The sequence below is a fragment of the Rhipicephalus microplus genome, unplaced genomic scaffold (genome assembly GCF_043290135.1).
Source record: "Rhipicephalus microplus isolate Deutch F79 unplaced genomic scaffold, USDA_Rmic scaffold_210, whole genome shotgun sequence".
NCBI classification, from domain to species: domain Eukaryota; kingdom Metazoa; phylum Arthropoda; class Arachnida; order Ixodida; family Ixodidae; genus Rhipicephalus; species Rhipicephalus microplus.
The window spans coordinates 49,521-61,900 of NW_027464781.1; positions in this window are offsets into that span (position 1 = coordinate 49,521).

Sequence of the window (12,380 nt, forward strand, 5' to 3'; positions counted from 1 at the left end):
TGGTGGTGCGGCGCTTTTTTTTCTTTGGGCTGATAGCTTTGAAGATATGTTCTAATTGTGGTGAGAGTGGAGCAGGACTGTCTCCATGGCGCAATTGGCCAGCGCGATCGGCTGTGAACCGAAAAGTTGGAGCTTCGAGCCCTCCTGGGAGTGGTGTTTTGCTTTTTTCTTTGCGCTGATAGCTTTGAAGATATGTTCTGATGGTGGTGAGAGTGGAGCACGACTGTCTCTGTGGCGCTATTGGCTAGCGCGATCGGCTGTTAACCGAAAAGTTGGAGGTTCGAGCCCATCTGGTGGTGGTGCGGTGCTTTTTTTTCTTTGGGCTGATAGCTTCGAAGATATGTTCTGATGGTGGTGAGAGGGGAGCAAGACTGTCTCCGTGGCGCAGCGGGCTAGCGCGATCAGCTGTTGACCGAAAGGTTGGAGTTTCGAGCCCTCCCGTTAGTGGTGTGTTGCTTTTTTCTTTGCGCTTATAGCTTTGAAGATATGTTCTGATAGTGGTGAGAGTGGAACAAGACTGTCTCCGTGGCGCAATGGGCTAGCGCGATCGGCTGTTAACCGAAAGGTTGAAGGTTCGAGCCCACGCGGTGGTGGTGCAGCGCTTTTTTTTCTTTGCGCTGATAGCTTTGAAGATATGTTCTGATGATGGTGAGAGTGGAGCAAGACTGCCTCCGTGGCGCAATGGGCTAGTGCGATCGGCTGTTAACCGAAAGGTTTGAGTTTCGAGCCCTCCCGGGAGTGGTGTGTTGCTTTTTTCTTTGCGGTAATAGCTTTGAAGATATGTTCTGATGGTGGTGAGAGTGGAGCAGGACTGTCTTCGTGGCGCAATTGGCTAGCGCTATCGGCTGTTAACCGAAAGGTTGGAGGTTCGAGCCCACCCGGTGGTGGTGCGGCGCTTTTTTTGGGCTGATAGCTTTGAAGATAAATCTTATGGTGGTGAGAGTGGAGCAGGACTGTCTCCGTGGCACGATTGGCTAGCGCGATCGGCTGTTGACCGAAAAGTTGGAGGTTCGAGCCTACCCGGTGGTTGTGCGGCGCTTTTTTTTCTGTGGGCTGATAGCTTTGAAGATACGTTGTGATGGTGGTGAGAGTGGAGCAGGACTGTCTCCGTGGCGCAATTGGCTAGCGTGATCGACTGTTAACAGAAAAGTTGGAGGTTTGAGCCCACCCGGTGGTGGTGCGGCGCTTTTTTTTCTTTGGGCTGATAGCTTTGAAGATATGTTTTTATGGTGATGAGAGTGGAGCAGGACTGTCTCCGTGGAGCAATTGCCTAGCGCGATCGGCTGTTAACCAAAAGTTCGGAGGTTCGAGCCCACCCGGTGGTGGTGCGGCGCTTTTTTTTCTTTGGGCTGGTAGCTTTGAAGATATGTTCTTATGGTGGTGAGAGTGGAGCAGGACTGTCTCCGTGGCGCAATTGGCTAGCGCGATCGGCTGTTAACCGAAAAGTTGGAGGTTCGAGCCTACCCGGTGGTTGTGTGGGGCTTTTTTTTCTGTGGGCTGATAGCTTTGAAGATATGTTCTGATGGTGGTGAGAGTGAAGCAGGACTGTCTCCATGGCGCAATTGGCTAGCACGATCGGCTGTTAACCAAAAGGTCGGAGGTTCGAGCCCACCCGGTGGTGGTATGGCGCTTTTTTTGTTTGGGCTGATAGCTTTGAAGATATGTTCTGATGGTGGTGCGAGTGGAGCAAGACTGTCTCCGTGGCGCACTGGGCTAGCGCGATCGGCTGTTAACCGAAAGGTTGGAGGTTCGAGCCCACGCGATGGTGGTGCAGCGCTTTTTTTCTTTGCGCTGATAGCTTTGAAGATATGTTCTGATGATGGTGAGAGTGGAGCATGACTGCCTCCGTGGCGCAATGGGCTAGCGCGATCGGCTGTTAACCGAAAGGTGTGAGTTTCGAGCCCTCCCGGGAGTGGTGTGTTGCTTTTTTTTGCGGTAATAGCTTTGAAGATATGTTCTGATGGTGGTGAGAGTGGAGCAGGACTGTCTTCGTGGCGCAATTGGCTAGCGCGATCGGCTGTTAACCGAAAGGTTGGAGGTTCGAGCCCAACCGGTGGTGGTGCGGCGCTTTTTTTTTCTTTGGGGTGATAGCTCTGAAGAAATGTTCTGACGGTGGTGAGAGTGGAGCACGACTGTCTTCGTGGGGCAATTGGCTAGCGTGATCGGCTGTTAACCGAAAGGTTGGAGGTTCGAGCCCACCCGGTGGTGGTGCGGCGCTTTTTTTGGGCTGATAGCTTTGAAGATATGTTCTTATGGTGGTGAGAGTGGAGCAGGACTGTCTCCGTGAGTAATTGGCTAGCGCAATCGGCTGCTAACCGAAAAGTTGGAGGTTCGAGCCTACCCGGTGGTTGTGCGGCGCTTTTTTTTCTGTGGGCTGATAGCTTTGAAGATATGTTCTGATGGTGGTGAGAGTGGAGCAGGACTGTCTCCGTGGCGCAATTTGCTAGAGCGATCGGCTGTTAACCAAAAGGTCGGAGGTTCGAGCCCACCCGGTGGTGGTGCGGCGCTTTTTTTTCTTTGGGCTGATAGCTTTGAAGTTATGTTCTGATGATGGCGAGAGTGGAGCAGGACTGTCTCCGTGGCGCAATTGGCTAGAGTGATCGGCTGTTAACCAAAAGGTCGGAGGTTCGAGCCCACCCGGTGGTGGTGCGGCGCTTCTTTTTCTTTGGGCTGATAGCTTTGAAGATATGTTCTTATGGTGGTAAGAGTGGAGCAGGACTGTCTCCGTGGCGCAATTGGCTAGCGCGATCGGCTGTTAACCGAAAAGTTGGAGGTTCGAGCCTACCCGGTGGTTGTGCGGCGCTTTTTTTCTGTGGGCTGATAGCTTTGAAGATATGTTCTGATGGTGGTGAGAGTGGAGCAGGACTGTCTCCGTGGCGCAAATGGCTAGCGTGCTCGGCTGTTAACCGAAAAGTTGGAGGTTCGAGCCCACCCGGTGGTGGTGCGGCGATTTTTTTTCTTTGGGCTTATAGCTTTGAAGATATGTTCTGATGGTGGTAAGAGTGGAGCAGTGTTAACCAAAAGGTCGGAGGTTCGAGCCCACCCGGTGGTGGTATGGCGCTTTTTTTTCTTTGGGCTGATAGCTTTGAAGATATGTTCTGATGGTGGTGAGAGTGGAGCAGGACTGTCTCCGTGGCGCAATTGGCTAGCGCGATCGGCTTTTGACCAAAAGGTTGGAGTTTCGAGCCCTCCCGGGAGTGGTGTGTTGCTTTTTTCTTTGCGCTGATAGCTTTGAAGATATGTTCTGATGGTGGTGAGAGTGGAGCAAGACTCTCTCCGTGGCGCAATGGGCTAGCGCGATCGGCTGTTAACCAAAAGGTTGGAGGTTCGAGCCCACCCGGTGGTGGTGCAGCGCTTTTTTTCTTTGCGCTGATAGCTTTGAAGATATGTTCTGATGGTGGTGAGAGTGGACCAAGACTGGCTCCGTGGCGCAATGGGCTAGCGCGATCGGCTGTTAACCGAAAGGTTGGAGGTTCGAGCCAACCTGGTGGTGGTGCAGCGCTTTTTTTTTCTTTGCGCTGATAGCTTTGAAGATATGTTTTTATGGTGGTGAGAGTGGAGCAGGAGTGTCTCCGGTAGAGCGATTGGCTAGCGCGATCGGCTGTTAACCAAAAGGTCGGAGGTTCGAGCCCACCCGGTGGTGGTGCGGCGCTTTTTTTTCTTTGGGCTGATAGCTTTGAAGATATGTTCTTATGGTGGTGAGAGTGGAGCAGGACTGTCTCCGTGGCGCAATTGGCTAGCGCGATCGGCTGTTAACCGAAAAGTTGGAGGTTCGAGCCTACCCGGTGGTTGTGTGGGGCTTTTTTTTCTGTGGGCTGATAGCTTTGAAGATATGTTCTGATGGTGGTGAGAGTGAAGCAGGACTGTCTCCATGGCGCAATTGGCTAGCACGATCGGCTGTTAACCAAAAGGTCGGAGGTTCGAGCCCACCCGGTGGTGGTATGGCGCTTTTTTTGTTTGGGCTGATAGCTTTGAAGATATGTTCTGATGGTGGTGCGAGTGGAGCAAGACTGTCTCCGTGGCGCACTGGGCTAGCGCGATCGGCTGTTAACCGAAAGGTTGGAGGTTCGAGCCCACGCGATGGTGGTGCAGCGCTTTTTTTCTTTGCGCTGATAGCTTTGAAGATATGTTCTGATGATGGTGAGAGTGGAGCATGACTGCCTCCGTGGCGCAATGGGCTAGCGCGATCGGCTGTTAACCGAAAGGTTGGAGTTTCGAGCCCTCCCGGGAGTGGTGTGTTGCTTTTTTTTGCGGTAATAGCTTTGAAGATATGTTCTGATGGTGGTGAGAGTGGAGCAGGACTGTCTTCGTGGCGCAATTGGCTAGCGCGATCGGCTGTTAACCGAAAGGTTGGAGGTTCGAGCCCAACCGGTGGTGGTGCGGCGCTTTTTTTTTCTTTGGGGTGATAGCTCTGAAGAAATGTTCTGACGGTGGTGAGAGTGGAGCACGACTGTCTTCGTGGGGCAATTGGCTAGCGTGATCGGCTGTTAACCGAAAGGTTGGAGGTTCGAGCCCACCCGGTGGTGGTGCGGCGCTTTTTTTGGGCTGATAGCTTTGAAGATATGTTCTTATGGTGGTGAGAGTGGAGCAGGACTGTCTCCGTGAGTAATTGGCTAGCGCAATCGGCTGCTAACCGAAAAGTTGGAGGTTCGAGCCTACCCGGTGGTTGTGCGGCGCTTTTTTTTCTGTGGGCTGATAGCTTTGAAGATATGTTCTGATGGTGGTGAGAGTGGAGCAGGACTGTCTCCGTGGCGCAATTTGCTAGAGTGATCGGCTGTTAACCAAAAGGTCGGAGGTTCGAGCCCACCCGGTGGTGGTGCGGCGCTTTTTTTCTTTGGGCTGATAGCTTTGAAGTTATGTTCTGATGATGGCGAGAGTGGAGCAGGACTGTCTCCGTGGCGCAATTGGCTAGAGTGATCGGCTGTTAACCAAAAGGTCGGAGGTTCGAGCCCACCCGGTGGTGGTGCGGCGCTTCTTTTTCTTTGGGCTGATAGCTTTGAAGATATGTTCTTATGGTGGTAAGAGTGGAGCAGGACTGTCTCCGTGGCGCAATTGGCTAGCGCGATCGGCTGTTAACCGAAAAGTTGGAGGTTCGAGCCTACCCGGTGGTTGTGCGGCGCTTTTTTTCTGTGGGCTGATAGCTTTGAAGATATGTTCTGATGGTGGTGAGAGTGGAGCAGGACTGTCTCCGTGGCGCAAATGGCTAGCGTGCTCGGCTGTTAACCGAAAAGTTGGAGGTTCGAGCCCACCCGGTGGTGGTGCGGCGATTTTTTTTCTTTGGGCTTATAGCTTTGAAGATATGTTCTGATGGTGGTAAGAGTGGAGCAGTGTTAACCAAAAGGTCGGAGGTTCGAGCCCACCCGGTGGTGGTATGGCGCTTTTTTTTCTTTGGGCTGATAGCTTTGAAGATATGTTCTGATGGTGGTGAGAGTGGAGCAGGACTGTCTCCGTGGCGCAATTGGCTAGCGCGATCGGCTTTTGACCGAAAGGTTGGAGTTTCGAGCCCTCCCGGGAGTGGTGTGTTGCTTTTTTCTTTGCGCTGATAGCTTTGAAGATATGTTCTGATGGTGGTGAGAGTGGAGCAAGACTGTCTCCGTGGCGCAATGGGCTAGCGCGATCGGCTGTTAACCAAAAGGTTGGAGGTTCGAGCCCACCCGGTGGTGGTGCAGCGCTTTTTTTCTTTGCGCTGATAGCTTTGAAGATATGTTCTGATGGTGGTGAGAGTGGAGCAAGACTGGCTCCGTGGCGCAATGGGCTAGCGCGATCGGCTGTTAACCGAAAGGTTGGAGGTTCGAGCCAACCTGGTGGTGGTGCAGCGCTTTTTTTTTCTTTGCGCTGATAGCTTTGAAGATATGTTTTTATGGTGGTGAGAGTGGAGCAGGAGTGTCTCCGGTAGAGCGATTGGCTAGCGCGATCGGCTGTTAACCAAAAGGTCGGAGGTTCGAGCCCACCCGGTGGTGGTGCGGCGCTTTTTTTTCTTTGGGCTGATAGCTTTGAAGATATGTTCTTATGGTGGTGAGAGTGGAGCAGGACTGTCTCCGTGGCGCAATTGGCTAGCGCGATCGGCTGTTAACCGAAAAGTTGGAGGTTCGAGCCTACCCGGTGTTTGTGTGGCGCTTTTTTTTCTTTGGGCTGATAGCTTTGAAGATATGTTCTGATGGTGGGGAGAGTGGAGCAGGACTGTCTCCATGGCGCAATTGGCTAGCACGATCGGCTGTTAACCGAAAGGGCGGAGGTTCGAGCCCAACCGGTGGTGGTATGGCGCTTTTTTGTTTCGGCTGATAGCTTTGAAGATATGTTCTGATGGTGGTGAGAGTGGAGCAGGACTGTCTCCGTGGCGCAATTGGCTAGCACGATCGGCTGTTAACCGAAAGGTTGGAGTTTCGAGCCCACCCGGCGGTGGTGCGGCGCTTTTTTTTCTTTGGGCTAATAGCTTTGAAGATATGTTATGATGGTGGTGAGAGTGAAGCAGGACTGTCTCCATGGCGCAATTGGCTAGCGTGATCGGCTGTTAACCGAAAAGTTGGAGGTTCGAGCCCACACAGTGGTGGTGCGGCGCTTTCTTTCTTTGGGCTGATAGCTTTGAATATATGTTCTGATGGTGGTGAGAATGGAGCAGGACTGTCTCCGTGGCGCAATTCGCTAGCGTGGTCGGCTGTTAACCGAAAAGTTGGTAGTTTGAGCCCACCCGGTGGTGGTGTGGTGCTTTTTTTTTCTTTGGGCTAATAGCTTTGAAGATATGTTATGATGGTGGTGAGAGTGGAGCAGGACTGTCTCCGTGGCGCAATTGGCTAGCGCGATCGGCTGTTAACCGAAAAGTTGGAGGTTCGAGCCTACCCGGTGGTTGTGCGGCGCTTTTTTTCTGTGGGCTGATAGCTTTGAAGATATGTTCTGATGGTGGTGAGAGTGGAGCAGGACTGTCTCCGTGGCGCAAATGGCTAGCGTGCTCGGCTGTTAACCAAAAAGTTGGAGGTTCGAGCCCACCCGGTGGTGGTGCGGCGATTTTTTTTCTTTGGGCTTATAGCTTTGAAGATATGTTCTGATGGTGGTAAGAGTGGAGCAGTGTTAACCAAAAGGTCGGAGGTTCGAGCCCACCCGGTGGTGGTATGGCGCTTTTTTTTCTTTGGGCTGATAGCTTTGAAGATATGTTCTGATGGTGGTGAGAGTGGAGCAGGACTGTCTCCATGGCGCAATTGGCTAGCGCGATGGGCTGTTAACCAAAAGGTCGGAGGTTCGAGCCCACACGGTGGTGGTGCGGCGCTTTTTTTCTTTGGGCTGATAGCTTTGAATATATGTTCTGATGGTGGTGAGAGTGGAGCAGGACTGTCTCCGTGGCGCAATTCGCTAGCGTGGTCGGCTGTTAACCGAAAAGTTGGTAGTTTGAGCCCACCCGGTGGTGGTATGGCGCTTTTTTGTTTCGGCTGATAGCTTTGAAGATATGTTCTGATGGTGGTGAGAGTGGAGCAGGACTGTCTCCGTGGCGCAATTGGCTAGCGCGATCGGCTGTTAACCGAAAGGTTGGAGTTTCGAGCCCACCCGGCGGTGGTGCGGCGCTTTTTTTTCTTTGGGCTAATAGCTTTGAAGATATGTTATGATGGTGGTGAGAGTGAAGCAGGACTGTCTCCATGGCGCAATTGGCTAGCGTGATCGGCTGTTAACCGAAAAGTTGGAGGTTCGAGCCCACACGGTGGTGGTGCGGCGCTTTTTTTCTTTGGGCTGATAGCTTTGAATATATGTTCTGATGGTGGTGAGAGTGGAGCAGGACTGTCTCCGTGGCGCAATTGGCTAGCGTGATGGGCTGTTAACCGAAAAGTTGGAGGCTCGAGCCCACCCGGTGGTGGTGCGGCGCTTTTTTTTCTTTGGGCTGATAGCTTTGAAGATATGTTCTGATGGTGGTGAGAGTGGAGCAGGACTGTCTCCGTGGCGCTATTGGCTAGCGTGATCGGCGGTTAACCGGAAAGTTGGAGGTTCGAGCCCACCCGTTGGTGGTGCGGCACTTTTTTTTCTTTGGGCTGATAGCTTTGAAGATATGTTCTAATGGTGGTAAGAGTGGAGCAGGACTGTCTCTGTGGCGCCATTGGCTAGCGCGATCGGCTGTTAACCGAAAGGTTGGAGTTTCGAGCCCTCCTGGAGTGGGGTGTTGCTTTTTTCTTTGCGCTGATAGCTTTGAAGATATGTTCTGATGGTGGTGAGAGTGGAGCACGACTGTCTCCTTGGCGCAGTTGGCTAGCGCGAACGGCTGTTAACCGAAAGGTTGGAAGTTCGAGCCCACCCGGTGATGCTGGGGCGCTTTTTTTTCTTTGTGCTGATAGCTTTGAAGATATGTTCTGATGGTGGTGAGAGTGAAGCAGGACAGTCTCCGTGGCGCAATTGGCTAGCGTGATCGGCTGTTAACCGAAAAGTTGGAGGTTCGAGCCCACCCGGTGGTGGTGCGGCGCTTTTTTTTCTTTGGGCTGATAGCTTTGAAGATATGTTCTGATGGTGGTGAGAGTGGTGCAGAACTGTCTCCATGGCGCAATTGGCTAGCGCGATGGGCTGTTAACCAAAAGGTCGGAGGTTCGAGCCCACCCGGTGGTAGTATGGCGCTTTTTTTTGGGCCGATAGCTTTGAAGATATGTTCTGATGGTGGTGAGAGTGGAGCAGTACTGTCTCCGTTGCGCAATTGGCTAGCGCGATCGGCTGTTGACCGAAAAGTTGGAGTTTCGAGCCCTCCCGGGAGTGGTGTGTTGCTTTTTTCTTTGCGCTGATAGCTTTGAAGATATGTTCTGATGCTGGTGAGAGTGGAGCAAGACTGTCTCCGTGGCGCAATGGGCTAGCGCGATCGGCTGTTAACCGAAAGGTTGGAGGTTCGAGCCCACCTGGTGGTGGTGCAGCGCTTTTTTTTCCTTGCGCTGATAGCTTTGAAGATATGTTCTGATGATGGTGAGAGTGGAGCAAGACTGCCTCCGTAGCGCAATGGGCTAGCGCGATCGGCTGTTAACCGAAAGTTTGGAGTTTCGAGCCCTCCCGGGAGTGGTGTGTTGCTTTTTTCTTTGCGGTAATAGCTTTGAAGATATGTTCTGATGGTGGTGAGAGTGAAGCAGGACTGTCTTCGTGGCGCAATTGGCTAGCGCGATCGGCTGTTAACCGAAAGGTTGGAGGTTCGAGCGCAACCGGTGGTGGTGCGGCGCTTTTTTTTCTTTGGGGTGATAGCTCTGAAGAAATGTTCTGACGGTGGTGAGAGTGGAGCACTACTGTCTCCGTGGGGCAATTGGCTTGCGCGATCGGCTGTTAACCGAAAGGTTGGATGTTCGAGCCCACCCGGTGGTGGTGCGGCGCTTTTTTTTCTTTGGGCTGATAGCTTTGAAGATATGTTCTGATGGTGGTGAGAGTGGAGCATGACTGTCTCCTTGGCGCAGTTGGCTAGCGCGATCGGCTGTTAACCGAAAGGTTGGAAGTTCGAGCCCACCCGGTGATGCTGGGGCGCTTTTTTTTCTTTGTGCTGATAGCTTTGAAGATAAGTTCTTATGGTGGTGAGAGTGGAGCAGGACTGTCTCCGTGGCCCAATTGGCTAGCGTGATCGGCTGTTAACCGGAAAGTTGGAGGTTCGAGCCCACCCGGTGGTGGTGCGGTGCTTTTTTTTCTGTGGGCTGATATCTTTGAAGATATGTTCTGATGGTGGTGAGAGTGGAGCAGGACTGTCTCCGTGGCGCAATTGGCTAGCGTGATCGGCTGTTAACCGAAAAGTTGGAGGCTCGAGCCCACCCGGTGGTGGTGCGGCGCTTTTTTTTCTTTGGGTTGATAGCTTTGAAGATATGTTCTGATGGTGGTGAGAGTGGAGCAGGACTGTCTCCGTGGCGCAATTGGCTAGCCTGATCGGCTGTTAACCGGAAAGTTGGAGTTTCGAGCCCTCCCGGGAGTGGTGTGTTGCTTTTTTCTTTGCGCTGATAGCTTTGAAGGTATGTTCTGATGGTGGTGAGAGTGGAGCAAGACTGTCTCCGTGGCGCAATGGGCTAGCGCGATCGGCTGTTAACCGAAAGGTTGGAGGTTCGAGCCCACCTGGTGGTGGTGCAGCGCTTTTTTTTCCTTGCGCTGATAGCTTTGAAGATATGTTCTGATGATTGTGAGAGTGGAGCAAGACTGCATCCGTAGCGCAATGGGCTAGCGCGATCGGCTGTTAACCGAAAGGTTGGAGTTTCGAGCCCTTCCGGGAGTGGTGTGTTGCTTCTTTCTTTGCGGTAATAGCTTTGAAGATATGTTCTGATGGTGGTGAGAGTGGAGCAGGACTGTCTTCGTGGCGCAATTGGCTAGCGCGATCGGCTGTTAACCGAAAGGTTGGAGGTTCGAGCGCAACCGGTTGTGGTGCGGCGCTTTTTTTTCTTTGGGGTGATAGCTCTGAAGAAATGTTCTGACGGTGGTGAGAGTGGAGCACCACTGTCTCCGTGGGGCAATTGGCTAGCGCGATCGGCTGTTAACCGAAAGGTTGGATGTTCGAGCCCACCCGGTGGTGGTGCGGCGCATTTTTTTCTTTGGGCTGATAGCTTTGAAGATATGTTCTTATGGTGGTGAGAGTGGAGGAGGACTGTCTCCGTGGCGCAATTGGCTAGCGCGATCGGCTGTTAACCGAAAAGTTGGAGGTTCAAGCCTACCCGGTGGTTGCGCGGCGCTTTTCTTCTGTGGGCTGATAGCTTTGAAGATATGTTCTGATGGTGGTGAGAGTGGAGCAGGACTGTCTCCGTGGCGCAATTGGCTAGCGTGATCGGCTGTTAACCGAAAAGTTGGATGTTTGAGCCCACCCGGTGGTGGTGTGTTGCTTTTTTCTCTGCGCTGATAGCTTTGAAGATATATTCTGATGGTGGTGAGAGTAGAGCACGACTGTCTCCTTGGCCCAGCTGGCTAGCGCGATTGGCTGTTAACCGAAAGGTGGGAAGTTCGAGCCCACCCAGTGATGCTGGGGCGCTTTTTTTTTTCTTTGTGCTGATAGCTTTGAAGATAAGTTCTGATGGTGGTGAGAGTGGAGCAGGACTGTCTCCGTGGCGCAATTGGCTAGCGTGATCGGCTGTTAACCGGAAAGTTGGAGGTTCGAGTCCACCCGTTGGTGGTGCGGCGCTTTTTTTTCTTTGGGCTGATAGCTTTGAAGATATGTTCTAATTGTGGTAAGAGTGGAGCAGGACTGTCTCCGTGGCGCCATTGGCTAGCGCGATCGGCAGTTAACCGAAAGGTTGGAGTTTCGAGCCCACCCGGTGGTGGTGCGGCGCTTTTTTTTCTTTGGGCTAATAGCTTTGAAGATATGTTATGATGGTGGTGAGAGTGAAGCAGGACTGTCTCCGTGGCGCAATTGGCTAGCGTGATCGGCTGTTAACCGAAAAGTTTGAGGTTCGAGCCCACACGGTGGTGGTGCGGCGCTTTTTTTCTTTGGGCTGATAGCTTTGAATATATGTTCTGATGGTGGTGAGAGTGGAGCAGGACTGTCTCCGTGGCGCAATTCGCTAGCGTGGTCGGCTGTTAACCGAAAAGTTGGTAGTTTGAGCCCACCCGGTGGTGGTGCGGCGCTTTTTTTTCTTTGGGCTGATAGCTTTGAAGATATGTGATGATGTTGGTGAGAGTGAAGCAGGACTGTCTCCGTGGCGCAATTGGCTAGCGTGATCGGCTGTTAACCGAAAAGTTGGAGGTTCGAGCCCACCCGGTGGTGGTGCGGCGCTTTTTTTTCTGTGGGCTGATAGCTTTGAAGATATGTTCTGATGGTGGTGAGAGTGGAGCAGGACTGTCTCCGTGGCGCAATTGGCTAGCGTGATCGGCTGTTAACCGAAAAGTTGGAGCCTCGAGCCCACCCGGTGGTGGTGCGGCGCTTTTTTTGGAGGGGGGCTGATAGATTTGAAGATATGTTCTGATGGTGGTGAGAGTGGAGCAGGACTGTCTCCGTGGCGCAATTGGCTAGCGTGATCGGCTGTTAACCGGAAAGTTGGAGGTTCGAGCCCACCCGTTGGTGGTGCGGCGCTTTTTTTTCTTTGGGCTGATAGCTTTGAAGATATGTTCTAATGGTGGTAAGTGTGGAGCAGGACTGTCTCTGTGGCGCTATTGGCTAGCGCGATCGCCTGTTAACCGAAAGGTTGGAGTTTTGAGCCCTCCTGGAGTGGTGTGTTGCTTTTTTCTTTGCGCTGATAGCTTTGAAGATATGTTCTGATGGTGGTGAGAGTGGAGCACGACTGTCTCCTTGGCGCAGTTGGCTAGCGCGATCGGCTGTTAACCGAAAGGTTGGAAGTTCGAGCCCACCCGGTGATGCTGGGGCGCTTTTTTTTCTTTGTGCTGATAGCTTTGAAGATATGTTCTGATGGTTGTGAGAGTGAAGCAGGACAGTCTCCGTGGCGCAATTGGCTAGCGTGATCGGCTGTTAACCGAAA